This window comes from Stegodyphus dumicola, chromosome 4, assembly GCF_044657685.1.
Source record: "Stegodyphus dumicola isolate Sdum_Otavi_A_Nest chromosome 4, ASM4465768v1".
NCBI classification, from domain to species: Eukaryota; Metazoa; Arthropoda; class Arachnida; order Araneae; family Eresidae; genus Stegodyphus; species Stegodyphus dumicola.
In genome coordinates this window covers 97184204-97204546 of record NC_140771.1, presented here as the reverse complement: position 1 = coordinate 97204546, position 20343 = coordinate 97184204, and the positions used below count along the sequence as shown (strand labels likewise).

Here is a 20343-nt window from a genome sequence, read left to right as displayed (position 1 = left end):
AAAACCAAGGTAGCGTCATCTAATGAGAAGAACAATAACGAAATGATAATACTATAATAAAATTTTGAAAGTGTTAGGGAAGAATGGATTAAATTGATACTATAATCTGAGAAAGCACACTTTTGTTCCTCTAAAAATTATACATCTGTTTTAGCTGCAGATAACATTACTTTTGTTTTTGCTTCGGCCATTGATTGCTATATAAATATAGATATTGCTCTTACCATATTTCCAATAAAATTTCCTCTTATAAAAGAAGTTTTTTTTTTTTTTTTTTTTTTTTAATCGTTTCGCTTTCGATATCGGGAAAGCTTTGTTCAAAATCGATCCAAACTAAGATTGCTTTATTGAATAATTTTTTTTTAATTTTTTGTATGCATGATTCTCTTTCGATGGTATCTGTGTAACGTGTATACGAGCCAGTTTCCCTTAGAAAGCCCTCCACGAAGGCATCCCTCCCCTTAGGCAGACAGCCACAGTGTGCTTTGCCATAATTAAATACACACATACTTTCGATGGTACGAAATTTGAAATTTAAGAATGCATATTGTTTCGTAATAGATTGAATTCACACACATCTGATAATAGGTTGATAAACTTTATTTTATCAAAAGAAACACTTCAAAGTTCTCTAACATTCAACAGAAATACTCGTACAGGTGTTCACAGTATCACAGATTACAATCAATAGTTACACTTAAAAATACTAATAAAGTTAAGCACAACGCAAACAAAGAGCATCTTAAAGACGAAGCTTTCAATACTCCAAAGTCGCTCCGAACTAACAACTCCCACCAACAACTAAGGGCAGATGCTCTTTTCGGCTTAATATAGTTTTCAGCTGGACGCCTAGATATTTCTAGTATTTTCTGTTTCTCAAAATTACTGGAAAGCACATACGAGGTGACGAATTACATTTTTGCAATTACAGTACCTATTAAGGTTAGGTTATTTAATTACGGCAAAGCCTCGAGGGTTATCTGCCTAAGGAAAGGGATGCCTTCGTGGAGGACTTTCTAAGGGTAACTGGCTCGTATACACGTCACACATGGGAAAAACCACGAAAACACCCATGCAGCCAGCCCGTTCGCGGGATTCGAACCTCGGAACGAACTACCAGTGTTCAGCGATTTTACCGCTCGGCCGCTGGTGGGCTCCAGTACCTATTAAGGCATACAGGCACCGAACCAAAATGCCGCCTAGCCAAGTTTGGCGTCTTTTAGAGATCTTCCGCCAAATTTGCGAGATAGCCATTTACTCAATGTTAAATAGACTTGCCCCTTTGTTCCTATTTTTTCAGAACAGCATCCTCGTTCTATATTTTCATGCTACAATATAGAGAAAAACACAACAATTTCACTAAAATTATCCGTGTATGTACAAAATTCGTAACAATATATATCTTAAGAATCTGTAATTAATGATTTTCATTATTATATATTATCTTTCACTTTTTGCAAACCGTTGTAAACGATAAAACCGTATTAGCAAGAATATTTAACTTTTCCTGATTATATCTATTGAAACGCTAAAGAGAATTCATATGCTTTTACCTTGTATTTCCGCTTTGATGTGAAACTAAATGAAATTTAAATGGAATGCAATGCCTATAGTTTTGTCTGCCCATAAATTATGTTTCACTGGCTTAGGTTATTATAAGGATCTGTGTTCTATCCAGGTTCAACATCATGTTATTGAATTTCGAATCAATATCCGGTATTAAATAGAAAACTGAATAGAAACTACCATAATAATGGTTGTTACGTTTAAATGCTTTTCGGATAAAAATAGAAATTGCTTCCTTTGCTACTTACTCTCTTTTGAATTACAATGTTTAATTTCCGGTGACCGTGTGACTCTTTATGAAATGACTTCCTTTGAAGAAGCATATATACAGTCATCATCTATTTCCGATGCTTGAAAGTCTAATTTAAATACCAATTGCTGATGAGACAATTTTACCATTTTATTCCACAGTCGGTATATAAACAAAGCTATCTAATAAAATATATTTATTTCACCCGATTTGGAACCGAAATGTAAGTTTCAAAATCAGCAGGCTAGAAATGAAAGACATATTTCTGATCAAATTTCTGGGTATATTATAGTGTAATAATCGTTATTCTAGATTTAGAAATTGCTAATATTCGAAAACACTTCTATTTCATATCATATGGATGAGCAAGGCAACAAAACGGCGGTTTTAAATCTAGCTGTAGATTAAAAAAACAAAGAAAGGCAATACAGTAGCCATACAAAATTTAAAACCGTTGAAAATTAATTTGGAACACTTGCAAATTAATAACACTCTTTCTATAATTAGAGAGTAAGTGAAATTAAGCTTACGTAAATTAATAATATGTGAGGTTTAGGTCTGATATTTATAATTTACGTTTTATTAAGAGTGAAATTTATTTTAATTCATTTCCTTTATGCCTTGTTTCATCGCGTGCTCGCTCAGACCAGAAGTTTATGCAAATCGTACGGTAGGCGAGGAAGGTTAAAAATGAGAATTTAAATTTGATCTATATTATGAGTAGAACTCTTGCCGCTGTAATGCTAATTTCTATGCGCCGCCAGTCAGAGCACAAAATTTGAAAGGCTGATATTAGATACTTTCTGTTCATGTAAGTTTTACTGTTTTCTACATTTTTCTACGTTTTTGCATCTGGCAACAAGTCTTGTTGGTGGATAGATTTTTTTTCTTTTTGTTTGTGACAGCCATGTAGTGTGGCTCGTTATTCTCTATGAGTTTTCTCATATTTACAATCAGTATGGTAAAATAAAGCTAAAGGAAGTACAGTTCATGTGTCGTGTGAATTATTTAGCAAAACCAAAGGAGTTGAGTAATGTTTAGTTTGTGCTAGTGTTTGGTCCGTGGAGCCGGAGTGCTAGTAAAGATAGCGATTGATTGTTCTAAACGGATTATAAATAAGCATGTTAGCAGTGAAAATCTACTTCCAGTAAGGCAAGTGGATGTTGGACATTTACATACTATTTAAGGAGAATTTGTTTTTATAACTTATTTTTAAAGACATTGTAATAATGGATCATAAAAGTGTTTCGATTTCATTTTAATATTGGTGTATCGTAATTTGAAAATAATTTGTGTTTTAGTATTGCGCAATTATGAGGAAAATTATAATACGTAAAAGAAAAAAAAACTTCTTTACGTGAGATTGTCACTAATTATATTGAGAAAAGATAAGTTATTATAACAGCTGTTGAAACAAATGTAATAGAACTGCAAAAATATGTTGAACTATTGACACAAAAAAGAAACTGATTTTGATATTGTAGATTTAATTTCAGATATTTAAAGAATTAGAAAACGAAATAGATAATATTCATTAGTATGCAGATAAAATTTATTTATGGAAATTGAGAAGTGAAAAATATTAAAAATCAAAGCAGTAAAAATAAATCTGCTAGTGTAAATTCAGAACACAGTTTTCACAATATTCAGTTACCTAAGTTTACATTACCGACCTTCGGAGGTTAATAAATAGACACAGAAAAAATAGCTTTTAAAGATCTGTTTAGTGCATGTGTAAGAAATAACACAAATTCATCCAATGCTCAAAAATTGCATTATTTAAAGGCTTCTTTGAAATGTGAATCTTAGCGCATTATTCAAAATATTTAAATTGCGGACTGTAATTTTGAGATATCGTGGAATCTTTTAGACGAAAGATTCAAATAAAAGAGGACGAATTTTTGCCCGTATTAAGCGTTTCCTAAGTGTAACAACTATTCAAATTGACTTCGCTAGCGCTCTTTTAAATTTAGTGCTCTTTTAAAGTGCTAGTGCTCTTTTAAATTTAGTTGACAACATTAATGAAATAATTCGCTCATTAGAAATATTGAATAAAACCATTGATTAATTTGGTGATACTTAAATGACTTATTTAATTTCACAAAAATTAGATCTTTCTACAAAATTACAGTGAGAAAGGCAGCTATAATGTAATGAGATTCCGAAACTTACGACATTAATTGAATTCCTAAAAAACTACGCCAAAATACTTCAAAATAGCAAAGAAACAAATAATAAATACCCAAATCTATGTTTTAGAGTAAGAGCAATGTTTTAGTAGCTACTTTAAGTTCTGGTTATTTCAAAGGAGATCATAGTTTAGCCAAATGTTCGAAATTTCTAAATTTATCGTTTCAACATAATAGACTTTGTAAAATCTAATCATTACTGTTTTAATTGTTTATCTCATATGTACTTGCTGAAAATAAGTGAGACTTTAAATGCATGTTAATATTAATTTAAGAAGCATCACAGTATTTTGTACATTGTAAATAGTTCAAAGAACAAAACTCAGCTTAAAAGTATGTCTCCACATACACCGTTTATTCCTAAACGAAATGAAACGAATTGTCAAACGTGGCCCAAATTTTCCATTCGCGATTACTTCGAGGCTGCGATGGATAATTTCGGGTACTACAAATTGTGAGTCACATACAACTGAGCCAGTATATTTAAATCATGTGAATGCAAATGCAGATGAGTTAGTAAATTATTTCTGGGAGCTTGAAAAATTTCCAAATGTACAACGTTTAACAGATGAAGAAAAACTTTGTGAAGAACGTATTAAAAGGTCTCATTTTAGAGAACAAGCCGTTATTTAGTTGCATTACCATTCAAACATAATAGAAATGTTTTAGATGATTATCGTAAAATGGCGTACATAAGATTTCAGTGTTTAGAGATGAGACTGCTATCCATGTCAGAAGTTTACAACTAATATGTTCAATTTATAAAAGAATTCTTTTCACTGAGAAACATAGAAATTGTGTCAAACAGATCATGAGTTTGAGAACAAATACTATTGTACCATAACACTTCATATTGAAGAAATCTAAATAACAAAACTGAGAGACGTCTTTGATGCGAGAGTTAAAACAACGGTGCTGAAACAACTATTGGTGTTTCCTTAAGTGATACATTAATGCTAATCTCAAAAATACAAGATGATTAATTTGTATTTTACTAAGATTGAGTCTTCATAATTTTGCAATAACTGCTGATATTCGAATGATGTATAGACAAATAAAAGTTCATGAAAAAGATCGAGACTTTCAGAAAATATTATGGAGAGGTAACCCAGATAAACAAATACAGGTTTGTCGTTTAAATACTGTCAAGTATGGAATTGCAGCTATTTTATATCTTTCAACCAAAGTTTTAAGTCAGTGACTGATTAAGGATTGAATTCAGAAAACAAGAAATATAGTTTTAAAAGATTTTTTTACTTAGATGTTGTAGTAGCTGTTGTTAGTCAGAGAGGTACTACGTTGATAGATGATTTGCAGCAACTGCTAAAATGTGTGGCTTTGAGCTCTATGGATGGTCGACAAGCGCAACATCATTTATAAAAAATGCTGGCTTAAACCCAGATAGTGACAATAGTCATTATGTAATAACAGAAGGTAAAAACATTAAAAGTTCTGAGATTGGAACGCATTCTGACAGCGATGAATTCAGATGTAATTTCGGTGTAATAGCTTATCAAGGTGTTCCAACTAAAGGGATTAGTATTTTATCATTTATATCACGGTTACTCGATCCGATGCGTTGGATAGCTCCTTTTGCAAATTCTCGTAAAAATGATCCTTCAGCAAGTGGGGTAATTGTATTTGTCATGGGATAATCCTATACCAGAAGAGATTGATCAAAACCTGAAGTTGATTATATACAGAAGATAAACTGTTAAATTCAGTAAATGTACCTAGATTTACTGTTACCTAATTATTCTCGATGTGAACTTCACGGATTTTGTGACATGTCTGAAAAACGGCTATGCACCAGTTTTTAATGCAAAACTTATAATAACTATAATATATAAAATAAACTTTTAACTACTAAAACGTGTAGCACCACTGAAACCTATCACAATTTCATTACGTGTATCAGTATTATTGGCACGCTTGATTCAGGGTGTCCGAGCTGCATTAGTTTTAAAATACGATTCAGTGCATGCGTGGAGTGACTCGTAATCTCATGGCTAAGGTTAGATCCTAAACGTCGTCGCATCCAACAGAGTTTCTGAAATGCAAGCCATTTTACTAGCTGAGAATTGAAGTCATATTGATGGAAAACAAACACGTTTTATCCATTATTCCATCAATAAACACTATCTTTCCTACTCCGATGATGCCATACAGCCCCAAACCATTACTGACCCACCTTCCATGCTTCACAGTTGAAATTGTGTTCCTTGGATATAAAGCTGAATTCTTCTTGCGCCACACCATACGATGACCGTCACTGCCAAAAACATTAAATTTACTCTCATCGCTGAAAATAACTTCATTCCAAAACTCTTTAGACCTTGGAATGTGCTCTTTAGCAAATTTTAATGTAATAGCTCTATTTATTTTACTAATGAATAGCTTTTAGAGAGCTTTTCTGCCATTATAACCAGCCCTTCTGAGGATTCTGCGCACTGTTTCTGCAGAAACAGATTTACCCACAGTTTCCGAAGTACTTGCGGCAAAGTTTTGGGCACTTATTGTAGGATCAATCCTTACCTTGGGTACAATTCTCCTCTCTGCTGCTGAACTTGTAAGGATCTTAAGTTTTACTAACGTTTATTTTATTTTAAATCTTTACTATCACTTCTTATTTTCTACTTCCGGCCAGAATTAAAAGCTTTAACTTATTTATGCAAATTTGTCTTGCGAACGCCAAGTACTTAAGTTGTGGCTTTTTGCCAAGCAAGAGAGAGAGACGAAAGAGTGATTAGGAGCGGGCCGCTTGCCATTGCAGTTTTACTCGGTTGCTGGTTGCCTTCAAGGCCAGAGGTTTAATCCTCTTGATAATTTTAAACGTATCTTAGTGTTAACAGTTCTATGTACACTTTTACTTTTACTTTTACTTTTACAAGACTGTCATATTAATCGAGATAATACACTAACTGGCTCCACCACACAGAATAAAATTTACAATTCTATTAATATGAAAGCCACAATAGTCTATAATGGTCCACTAACACCAACATTATGGAAAGCCACTCAACATACAGTCTCAATAGTAATTAACTGTCAAGATGGTGACATCTTTATCACTTCAGCTTACTTTCCTCCTAGTACCGACATAGATCGAATTCTTCCTGAATTGGACTACTTAAGATTCCTTAAATTCACAAATGTTATTTTTGGAGGAGATTTCAATGCTTCAAGTAGTCTCTGGGGTTCGCCTATTGAAGATTCACGTTCAGCGCAGCTCTTAGACTTTGTAGAATCCAATAGACTTGTAATAATCAATGACACTAATGCACCTCCTACCTTTCAAACCATACGTGCCAAAGGATGGCCAAATGTTACAATAGCATCAGAGAGTATAGCTAGGAAAATAGCCAATTGGACAGTTACAGACTGGATAACATTAAGTGATCATAATGCCATCACCTTTACTCTTCACTGTTCATTACAATATCAACAAAAGAGAAGATTTAAGACTAATTATGGAGGACAAAATAAGCTTAAACGTTGTCTGCTTCCTTCAATTCCTGATCTGATTATTAAATTTGATGATTGCAATAGTGCTATAGATTTAGATGAGGCCTATGATAGTTTTATTTATGAAATTATTACAGCCTGTCATAGAACTTTCAAAACTAAGCAAGTTAAAATAAGGAATAACGCATCTTGGTGGACTCCAGACCTAGCTAAAGAGCGACAGATTCTACGAAAGCAAAGACGCCAAGCACAAGCCGCAACACTCCCTGAGATTAGGATGGAACTTTTTAGTCGCTATAAGAAATCACAAGCTCTTTATAAAAAACATATAAATTATGCCAAAGAAACATCATGGAAAAACTATTGCACACGCACTGTTGAGCGTTATGGCAATATTTTTCATATTGCAATGAACAAAGTTTTCCGTCCTACTCTCCTACCCTCTGATATTTTAAATACAGCTAAAAGTCCAGAGGACACCATCCGATTTCTTCTGACTAATATTTTTCAAAAGGACAACTCTACAGAAGACACTACAAGCCAGGCAGAAATGAGAAGTAATTTTGATAATTACATATATCATAAACCTACTATGGAACCCATGCCTAGTCTTTCTGAAGCAAATAACATCATCCGCTTTCTCAATCCTGCCAAAGCACCAGGACCTGACGGCGTGGATAACATGATCATTAAAATGATCCATATCATAGCTCCATCCCTTACTATGGCATTTCTAAGAGCCTGCTGGAGAACTCGACACTTTCCAAAATCTAGTAAGTGTGCGGAGGTCGTACTTTTTCATAAAAAGGACAAGGACCCTCTACAGCCAAATTCATATCGTCCGATTTGCCTTTTACCAGCATATGGCAAACTATTAGAACGAGTCATACTTGGGCGATTAAACTATTATTTACACACTAATAATTTGCTTGCTAACAACCAATATGGATTTAGAGGAGGCCTGTCAACAGAACATGCTATTCATGACCTTATTCATACAGTACAGGAAAATAGAAAGGATGGATGTCACTCCCTGGTTGTTAGCCTGGATATTCAAGGAGCTTTCGACTCTTTATGGTGGCCGGATATATTAAATGTCCTGGCTACCATGGGATGTCCGGCTGATCTTCAAGATCTTATACGAAGCTATTTAAGCAATCGTTCTGTTCAAATCACCACCGATGCAGCCACCATCCAATATGACCTGACTAGAGGATGCCCTCAGGGCTCCTGTTTGGGACCTTTACTATGGATACTTGTCGCAAACTCGATTCTAAGGGATCTGAGTGGCCACCGAGACTGTAAAATTATCGCTTATGCAGATGACTTCCTTATTATCACACGAGGGAAATCCAAACTCGAAAGCACTACACAGCACTATCTTAATATATTTGGAGATTGGGCCAGAGCTCATAAAATCACGGTTTCGGCCTCTAAAACTAAAGCCATAATTATTGGAGCCCATAGGCCTTTGCGGAGGAATCCCTCCATTAAAATGCAGGGTTCGCCAATCAAAATAGTTAAAGAATTCAAATATCTAGGCCTTATCATAGATCATCGTTTATCTTGGCTACCACATCTTAAATATGTTAAATCACGCACTCTACAATTAAATAATAATATCCGACGAACTGCCACAGCCTCATGGGGAGTCTCATCTAATCTCTTGAAACAATGGTATCATATGGTCACTGAAAGAATCGTTCTATATGGCTCGGGAATATGGGCGTGTCGGTTGACAACCCATGAACGTCGCTTCCTGAATACAATTCAACGACCACACCTTCTACATATCAGTAAAGGCTATAGAACTACATCCACCACTGCTTTGCAAACTCTAACTGGTATTCCACCGTTAGACTTAGTTGCTGAAAGAGACTCTACCCTTACATTAATTCTCCGCCTTCAACAGGATCATACTCTCTGGCACACCTTGTATCAACATCAACATTTTGAAAGAAAAATTTTTGATATTCCTACTCATCCAGCGCTTCATAATCTGACAGACTACGTGACCACTTCCTACAAGACTCCTACTGTGTCCAGCTTCCATATTTATACGGATGGCTCTAAGATAGACTCGGGTACAGGGTCGGGACTATGTATCCTACAAGATAACTGTATCATCTCTACATGGCGAAGAAGACTTGGAGCTAACAATTCCATCTTTCAGGCTGAACTCACGGCACTGCAGAAAGCAATCTATATAGCGAGTCAATTACGATCGAATGTATTTATTCTTAGTGACTCCATGTCTAGCCTACTAGCCGTGGGTGGTAGGCCGAGTCGTCATCCGATAGTCATCAAATTACAAAAAATGCTCCTTAACCTGATGCCATCAATAAGACCAACACTCACATGGGTACCGGCACATACTGGAATAAATGGTAATGAAATAGCCGATTCATTAGCAAAGGAAGCAGCAATGAATACCAATTTAACGGAACAATATCTTCCACTTCCAGGATCATATCTTAAGCGCATCACAATGTCACAACTACTTTCAAAATGGCAAGACAGGTGGTCTATGTCCCCCACGGGACGCCGCACCTTCAAATTCATTCCAAAAGTCAACATTCATACAATTTCTTCGTCCTCTGCATTAACCACCTTTTTAACTGGCCATGGACCTTTCCCAGAATATCTCCACCGGTTTGGACTACGGAACAATGACCTTTGCACATGTGGACAGAGAGGTAACCCGGATCACTATGTTTTCTCTTGCCCATTTACATCTAATCTGCAATTTCCAAAACCAGTGGACAGATATCTACCGGAATGGACAAAACACCTACTATGTCATGCTGGAAGCCAGAAGAGGCTATTCCAGATAATCCAACACTGCAAAGATCATTATGCATAAATTTACATCTACATTGCATTTTCAAGAGTGATTTGGAGAAATATCTACCGGATGAGACAACTTACCGACAATGTTATGCTGGAAGCCGGAAGAAGGTTATACAGATACTCCCTTCTGTAATAATCATTCTGTTTGGAGATATAAGACTCTTTCTTGCTTCCAGAGGACTTTCTTATGATTTATAAATACCAGAATATGACTTTTTCGGTATATTTTATTACAAAATTATTTGTTAAAATAGTTCTTTATTTGCATTTTTGTATATAATTTTTTTTATTTTTGATTGTTTTTAAGTATTTATTTCTTTATATTTTATATTGTTTTTTTGTTATTTCATATATTGTATATTGTCATATGTATATCTAATTTTGCAAAATGTTCAACCATGTCAAATCTGTTACGTACTCCTTGCTCCTGTCTGCAAGATGAATGTTATCACCTCACTGTGACTGTGTATTCATTCTTTGACTTACTAAATAAATGCTCGCTGGCCTGTTGGCACGTTCCACTGGCTGTGGCGGCTGCTAGTGGTAGATGTTTTCCACTGAACGGGCATTACACTGCTTGGCTTGCCTTAGGTCAGTGGCCTGTTCAATGGTGCGAGTTCTATGTACTACATACGGCCTTTCTGTTAATATACGGCCAATATTCAAGTAGACACTTGTTTATTAATCCAAAGTTAGTTTAGTTAGAATTTAGTTAATATTTTTATATTCTTACGTTCAGACCACAAGTGGTTGGTCTCTGTATTCCGAAGTCCGGAAATCATTGTAAAGAGTGAAAAATAAAGGGTTTCGTATACCCTTCCTGTGTATCCTGTCTACTTCCCACATTTAATGAACATAGCTTTAGTAAGCTCGATGTTCCGAGTCAGGTCATTTAATGTTCCCCAAGCAAGTAAGGAGGAACAGAGAACCTGATAGTGGCGCCCGACGAAGAAGAATAACCATGGCCGAGTTTCAAGAAGAACCTATGCTGCCTGCAGAAGCGGCTCAGAATCCAGAAATGCCAGCTGCCGCCCAGGAAGGATTTGGTTACATCGTCCAGACCATGCGCGCATCGATGAAATCAGAAGCAACATTTAATGGAAACTCACCGATAACCAGATTTTTGGAAAAATTGGAGGACCACTTCATGATGTATCCCGTGCACAAGTTCCAGAAAGTCACCTTAGTTACTAGCGCTTTGAGGGGCCAGGCGCTTAATTGGTTCAAATGTATAGGCAGAAGTCTCTTGGGTCAAGCAGGAACTCCCACCTATACTTACGAAAATTTCAAGACTGCCTTAGTAAAAGCCTTCCCTGTCGTAAGGGATCGTGCGAAATTAGAAGCGGAACTTTTCAGCATGTACCAGAAACCAATTGAAAATTTCTCAAGCTTTATTTTAAGAAAAATTCATGTCTTCAAACTCTTGTATGGAAACCGTCCGGATCCTGAGATAATTCAAGTGATTTTGCCGAGGTTACTTCCCCAAGTGCAAGACTTTATTGAATTAAGGAATCCGACTACCCTGGAAAAGTCATTTGAGCTAGCAATCCAGTTTGAAAGTAGAAGAACGGCGGACATTGAAATAAGATGCCAATATCGACAACGAAACCAATTTGGTGAGCCAAGACCACAGCAAAGTCAAGCACACGGCTACGGAAGCAAAGCGAATCAGTGGGCAAGGAAACCCGAGCATCCAAAAACAGCCGGCGAACGTCGACAGTTCAATAGCAATCCAGGAAAAAAGTCTCAAGGCCAGTGGAAAGAGAAGGAAAGCATGGAAAGAAAAAAGGATTTAAACTAAAACGGATTTCTGCTGACGGGAGGGTGCGGAAATCCGAAGGCCAAGAAAACCCCTCTTCCTTCAAGTTAAATACAGTGATGGTGAAAAATTTGACTCTTCCAAAGATTGAAGTGTTGGTGAATAACATCCCAGCCACCGCACTCCTGGATACAGGCGCGCAGTGTTCCTGTGTGGCAGAAGATTTTTTAGGAAGTATTTTCAGTAATACCGCATATATAATTCGGATAATACGACAGTGTTAGCTTCGCAGGGAGAAAGATGCAAGTGCATAGGTAAATTACCGCTGTACGTTCGTATCAAGGAAGAACAAGTAAAGATTATGTTTTTATACTAAAGAATCTGCAAGCACATATCATCTTAGGGATAGATTTTCTTTCAGAGGCAGAAGCAACAGTGGATTTTAACGAAGCGTCCCTTAAGCTGACGATGAAACCAGTTCGAGAAGAGAAAACAGAACAACCAATGTTAAACCTTGACCACCTGCCCAAGGAAGAGTAACAAAAAATCCAACAAGTGGTAAGTGAATTTGCTTCGTTATTTAGTGATATTCCTGGATTTACTCAAGTTACTAACCATAGTATCGACACCGGAGATTCACTGCCAGTTCGCCACAAACCGGTATGATAAGAATAAAGAAAAAATTATAGAGTGGCACATTAGAGATATGTTACGTAAAAAGATCATAACGCCCATATCAAGTAGTTATGCTAGCCCGGTTGTTTTATGTAAGAAAAACAATGACTATCCAGTAACAAATCCAAAAAGGTGGCATTCTGCTATTGACTATCGTAAATTAAACTCCATGACTAAATATCCGGTATATCCGTTGCCTATTATTGAAGAAATTCTAAGGAACATAGCTTCTACCAAATACATGACGACTTTAGACTTAACGACCGGTTATTTTCAAATAGGGGTTAGACCGGAAGATGTGCCTAAGACTGCTTTTATAACCAAGTCTGGCACTTATGCATTCCTGCGTATGCCGTTTGCCCTTTCAGGGCAACATTTCAGCGATGTGTGGACAATGTGCTAAGGCCTGTTCTTGGAAAGTCAACATTTATCTATTTAGACGATATCATTATTAATAGTGATCATCTGGACCAACATGTACAGGATTTAAGACAGGTGTTTTCATTATTAAATGAGGCCGGTCTAAAAGTTAATGTCGAAAAGTGCAAATTTTCAGCCCCTGAATTAAAATACTTAGGTTACAAAATACCTCAGAAAGGAATCGAGACAGACGAAAATAATCGCTGTGTAAAAGTATCCACCGCCAAATACGGCGAAGAAGCTCTGTTCTTTTCTAGGACTTTGTTCATATTATAGGTCCTTTATAAAAGATTTTGCAGCTATTGCTGAACCATTGTTAAAATTAAAAAGGAAAAAGGCAAGATTCTCGTGGACGGCCGAAGCCAATAGTGCTTTCGAAAAATTAAAGCAAGCATTAACGCAAGCCCCTGTTTTGAAATTTCCTGAAAAGGATGAGAATTTAGAAATTTCAGCGGATGCTTCGGATAATGCGGTAGGAGCGGTAATTTCGCAAAATCAGCAGCCCGTGGCATTTTTTAGTCGAACTTTAAATCAAACACAAAAAAGTTATTCCGCGACCGAGAGAGAGGCACTTGCAGTTCTGTTAGCAGTGCAAAAGATCCGAGTCTATTTTGGAAGGGCGCCAATAACAGTGTATTCTGATCATGCGGCAGTAACTAGATTGTACTCAGAGAAAAACTTATTCCCAAGGTTAATAAGATGGGCACTCAAGTTACAAGAGTATAATCTGGTAATCAAGCACACACCCGGAAAGGAAAATATCGTAGGAGATGCCCTATCCAGAATAAAAATAGATGAAGAAGGTAATACTGTAAAGGTGGCAAGGCTCACAGCATGTACAATAAATTCCCGAGAAACTGTAATAATCGAACTGGGTAAGGATCCTGAATTTAGAAACATTTATGAATATTTAAAGGATCCTGAAAATTTTAGCCACCAAGATATCGTGGCGATAAGAAATAGAGCGGCCCATTACGACCTAATAGATGGTCTTTTATTTTATACAAAACTACAAATTCCAACAACAAATTTCGACCTGTTATCCCAGCTAGACTTAGATTAAATATCCTGCAGGAGTTACACGACTGCCCTTTAGCTTCTCATGCTGGTATTCGAAAAACTATCCAACGCCTACGCGAAGCAGTCTATTTTCCTGAACTGCAAAAGTTAACAAGGGCGTATGTCCAGTCCTGCCCAACATGTCAAGCAGTTAATTATATTAATTTCCGCCCGGCCGGGTTTCTAAATAGCATTAAATCCGAATTTCCAAATGAAATAATTGGCATCGATTTATCGGGCCCTTTCCCAAAAAGTCAGTTAAATAAATGTCGGTATCTCCTTGTTATGGTTGATCATTTTAGTAAGTGGACCGAAATTGTTCCCTTAAAACGAGCCTCCGCGAAATTAGTTACTGATTCCATTTTAAATAAATATATTTTAAAATACGGGGCGCCCCTAAAAGTTAAATCGGATAATGGTCCTCAATTTGTAAGTAATATATTTGAAGACATGTGCCCAAAACTGGGCATACGTCATTTAAAATTGGTCCCGTATCGGCCGCAATCAAATATAGCGGAACGGGTCAATAGAAATATAGTTAAAATTATCCGTAGTTATGTTAAAAATTTTCATAAAAGCTGGGATAACTATGTCAATGAATTTGCTTTCGCCCTGAGGACCGCAAAACATGATACAACGGGCAAAACTCCTGCTGACTTATTTTTAGGCAGAAAGATTATAACGCCGTTAGATAAATTATTTTATGTTCAACAACGAGCCCCAGAATTTAAAATGGGTGGTATAGAAAAATTAATTAAAGAAGCAAAAAAGAACACTGAAGTAGCACAGAGAAAACAAAAACTTTATTACGATATGAAACGACGGAGAATAACTTATAAAGTAGGAGATGAAGTATTAAAAATTAAGCATTCACTTTCTTCAGCACCAGATGATAAAACCGCCAAATTTTTTCCATGATTTGAGGGACCATATGTCATAGAAAAAATAACTCAGGCTGTAGTGGTGTTAAAAGCCAGGAATGGTGAAGCATGCTCCGCAAACTTTGACCAGATAAAACCATTCTATGACCGTAATAAAACGCAAATATTTAAAGATCTTTTGCAGGATCCGGCACGGCAGGCACAAGCTCCAGAGGGGGAACAACGACAAGCACAAGGGCAAGCCATTAGGAGGCAGGAGCAATTGAAAAGAAAGTTTCCCCGTTGGAAAATTGAAGGTAACAAGAAAAAGAAGCCGTTCCATCGACCACAAAAGAGAGCTCACGATCACCCCCAGAATGAAGAAGGGAGAAGTACGACGAATGCAAAGAGAGCCAAGAGAAATAACGGCAACTATAACCCGCCTCCCAAACGGAAGATCTACCCATCGGACAGGAGTGTACGCAGCAAATGTCGACGAATTGCGGAAGGAACACCAGGTGCGGAGGCAAAGAAACAAGGGAAATTTGAACAGCCAGCAACGAGATCCAAGCAGGAACGAGAGAGAAGTGTCCCGGTTCCGCCAAGACCAGCTGCCATCAAACGGCCAAGACCACAGGCAGTGGCGAAAAGGAAGGTCTTCAAGGGTGACCGAACTGGAAGGAAAAGAAAGCTCATAGAGGAAGGAACTGAAGGGCGAACCCGCACAAGAAGGAAGATAAACCAAACGCTAATCTTCGCTACCTTCCAGGACTGGGCAGAAAAAAAAATGTCCGAATATCACAAAGATAAGTAAAACTTTATGTTACTTTGCAACCTTAAGTTAATCTTTCATTCTTACTGCAAGTGGCAGAATTCAAGAAGTTTTACCTCCTGTGAGGTCTACCTTTATCGCCAAAAAGGCGAGAAATGAGTTGTTACCTATTTTGGTATTATGTTTTTCAATTACTCGCGAGTAAAACTAAAATTAATATATAATAGGAATGTGTAAATACTTGAATATTGTAAAAGTTATTGTATAAAATTCTATTTAAAAGATTCTGGCAAGAAAGAAGTATTAGTCTGAAAGACTTTTGAAATGTAGTATTTCAATGTAGAAGAATTGGCACTTGCTTGGAAAAGAATAGAAGTTAACAATGTACTACTAATGTATGTTTTAAAATGCATAAAATTAACGGCATGTTAATATGTTCTTATATACAATGTGAACTGTTATTTTAAGCGTTCAGAAATACTGTGATATGTTAAAAGTGAAAGTAATGCCAAAAAAGTTTAACTTATTCGTGTTACTGTAAAAAGAGAAAATTATTGTGAATATGTGTTAAAGGTTGAATGAATGTAGTTAGGCTCTCTGACGCTACACTTCAGAGTTAGCCACTTTCAGAATAGTACCTCAGGGTTTAGAGATGAATATAAGGTGTGTTATGAGGTCTTATTATGTAGAATTTTAACACGTTAGTGTTTTGATTGCAGGCGGTAGTGTTGAACACTTGTACATAAACACATTCGTGTTTGGTATTTTCTTTTACAACACATGTCAGAGAGCACGGGAAGAGATAATTAAATAAAGTCATGAAGGAAATAAGAATGTTAAGAGAAATATAAATATTCATGTTACTTGCCATTTAATTGTGTAACATTTCATTAAACTAGTTTTCCTTCCAGATCTCTGGAAGGAACCAGATTTCAACTAACAACTCCTGTTTTGATGCAGTACAGATGAAACGTAATTGTCCATGAAGTTGATAATGTAAAAAACGATTGTTTTTTTTAATTTCTAGTTTCTAGTGAGAACTGTTTGTAAAAGATTGGCCTCGCGTTAGATTCTAGAGCTAAAAGTTTTCGACAAGGCCGTTTTAGATCTCAGTTTCAAACTAATTAACTCTGGCGGGAAGTATGTAAGGATCTTAAGTTTTACTAACGTTTATTTTATTTTAAATCTTTACTATCACTTCTTATTTTCTACTTCCGGCCAGAATTAAAAGCGTTAACTTATTTATGCAAAATTTGTCTGGCGAACGCCAAGTACTTAAGTTGTGGCTTTTTGCCAAGCGAGAGAGAGGAAGGAGTTAGTCGAAACAGGCCGCTTACCTTAGAAGTTTTACTCAGTTGCTGGTTGCCTTCCAGGCCAGAGGTTTAATCCTCTTGATAATTTTAAACGTATTGTAGTGTTAACAGTTCTCTGTACTACATACGGCCTTTCTGTTAATATAAGGCCAATCTTCAAGTAGACACTTGTTTATTAATCCAAAGTTAGTTTAGTTAGAATTTAGTTAATATTTTTATATTCTTACGTTCAGACCACAAGTAGTTGGTCTCTGTATTCCGAAGTCCGGAAATCATTGTAAAGAGAGAAAAATAAAAGGTTTCGTATACCCTTCCTGTGTATCCTGTCTACTTCCCACATTTATTGAACATAGCTTTAGTAAGCTCCCTGTTCCGAGTCAGGTCATTTAATGTTCCCCAAGCAAGTAAGGAGGAACACTGAACCTGATAAACTGAGAATTTTCTTCCTGCCTCTCCCTGCTGGGTTTTCCAGCGTACCATCCTTTCTAAATTTTTGAATGATTTTTCTAATACAATTTACACTTCTTCCAAGTATTTCTCCTATTTTCTCAAAGATTTGCCTTGATTAGACAGTTTAATGGCCAGTCTTCATTCCTCAATCGTCGTTTCTTTCCTATTTTCTATATTTGCCACACAGAAAGATAGTAAGGTCAAATTTGGAATATTTGGATACTAAAAGGTTGTATTTTTGTATAAATCTTAGGTACAAATTATTTTTAAAATTTTACTGGTAGTTTTACACAGTCATTTAAGAAGTGTACTCTCAATTTTATAACTTTCAGAAGTTTGAAGATTTTCTTTTAAGTAATATAATATTTTTTAACGGAGTTTTATAACTTATTTTTTGTGTAGTTAAGAAGAAAAATGTATATTTTTAATGGGATAAAACTAGGAAAACTTGCATAATAATTTCTATTCTTAATAGCTTACAAATTAGGTTAGCATTAAGTGTACCCTCAATTTTGGGACTCGCTGCATATGTAACAGTAGTTAGATAGTGCCGCAAACACTTTAGTAGAAATCGCCGAATTTTCAGAAGTCGCCAAACTCTGGCAACAGCTCAACACTTCTTTAGGTAAGCATATCCGTTCTAAGCTGCTATCCGAAAATTCATCGAGTCACATTTTTTTCCTAAAACCGCCAAACTGCGCCAAGGTAGTTTCGTTAATATGTGAGTGCCGCATAATCTTATCTACTTGGCGATTAGTGAAAACTCATATTTAAGATAGGCTTGCAATTATTCAGTGTTAACATCACTTGTCCACTTCTTTGTTTACGCACACAAGCATTGTTTATGCTTATGTACAAGTAAAGTAACAGAAAGTTAAAAAAATAGTGCCGCAATTAGGATATTGATAATGTGTGATGATATTTCTGTGTGTTTTCTAACGCGACACAGGATTAGTTTCTCGACGCACTTTGTTATCATGATTATATTATACATCTGTAAGCAAACATTCGTAATTGAAATTATTTATATTCTTCAAATACAAATCTATGCAAGATATATAAGAAAACGCATAACTGATATGTAATACTTATCACGCTACATAGCGGAAATTTAACAGATGAAAAATATCATATATGAAATAATGAAATAATTTGATTTATTGTAGGGTTTATATTTATTTTAACTAACATTTATTTTAAGTTTAAACTATCTTTCCTGTCAAGCCTTACTTTCCCCTGGAACTGCGAATGCCAGAGTATGTAAACTTTAGTAGAACGCGCAAGGATTCAAATTATCAGCGGAAGTATTCTGAGTTAAATAGAATGGAAACGAGTTCGAGGTGTGCTGTTCGTACTTCACGAGCGCGGAGGTAGTTAGCCAGAAATTGAAGAACCCCGCGTTTCGGCCTGTGTTCTTGCCTTCAAGAATTGTTAATCGTTCAACGTGATATTCAAAGTTTGCTGAATTAGCAGCGGTATTGTAAAACGCGGTGAGGTTAGTTACGTTTAGAGAGCCTCGTAGTTAGAGTCTTGTTATTATTTCTTTTCAGGTTCTTATTTTTATTTTACGCCGGGTCGGCGTAGTTTGTGAGCGTCAAGAGCACGCAATTGTAATTTCTTAAGTTGAATAAAAGGGACTTAAACCCTTAGCAAGACTCTGTCTAAATTCCAGTTTCAACAGTCACGTCTTGGTTGCGTGCAGGTTGGAGGCGCGCAACTCTACATTATATTGTAACATTATTATTAAAATATTAAAAATATTGTTAAAATTTTAAAACTTTCAATTAACTTTGAATTATGTCGTTAATGTTTCGGTGTCGAATTAATTCTTTTCACATATAATTGAGGTATGCTTTTATAATCCCAAAATATTCATTAGAAACTTAATTCTGGGAGCTTCTGTATTAACTGAGAGCGTATTAAAACATATCAGAAACGTCGTAATTAAAATCTCCAACCTTTTTTAGCCATTTTAATGAACTGAGAAATACAGTCTTTGTATTAACGTGTAAACGTTAATACAAACGTGTAACGTTTGCGTGTGTGTAAGTGAAAACGTTTGCGGTAAACATATGTATATATATATATATATATATAATTTATCAAGCAAAGCAGTAATAACAATTTTTGAAAAACCAATTTTGGTCTAGAAAACATCTTGCGCAATATGCTGCAAAATAAGTAAAATATAAAAATTGTAGAAAGCTCGCTTAAAAGTTACCAAGAGCTGCTGCTCCAAAAGGTTTAAAACGTTTTTAAAAATTAATACACATGAAAAGCAAATCATTAGACATGTAAAACATAAATAAAATTAAAAAACAGAAAAAGTTAAAAAGTAAGCGGAAAATGGTAAATTAGCCCAATTCGACTTCCAAACAGGCTTTTCAAGGGAAATTTCATTTATTTGAACGTCGAATCAAGCTAACCCCATTACGCGTTTCGCCGAAACAGACAATTGAAACTTTATCGCTAAAAAAATTTTTTTGACAAAGTGTCTTGGAAATTTTAATAGTCTCAATTCTCTGTTCCAATTTCCCGACGCGTCCGCTCAGAATGACACATTAAGGTGTTAAAATATGTTAATCAAAATCAAAAATTCCTAAATCTAGTCTAAAATTAAAATCAAAACGAAAATAAATAGCGATGAGCTATTAGTCCTAAAAATACAAAAACATACGGGCTGGGCCTGCAAGCTAAAAGATTAACAATTTAATT

General features: G+C 35.8%; 1 long non-coding RNA gene across 1 annotated transcript in view; it reads right to left on the bottom strand.

Moving 5' to 3' along the window:
• The window catches only part of LOC146997617 (uncharacterized), a 395097-nt gene that overhangs the window by 164136 nt on the left and 210618 nt on the right, over nucleotides 1–20343 (bottom strand). The window lies entirely within an intron of this gene.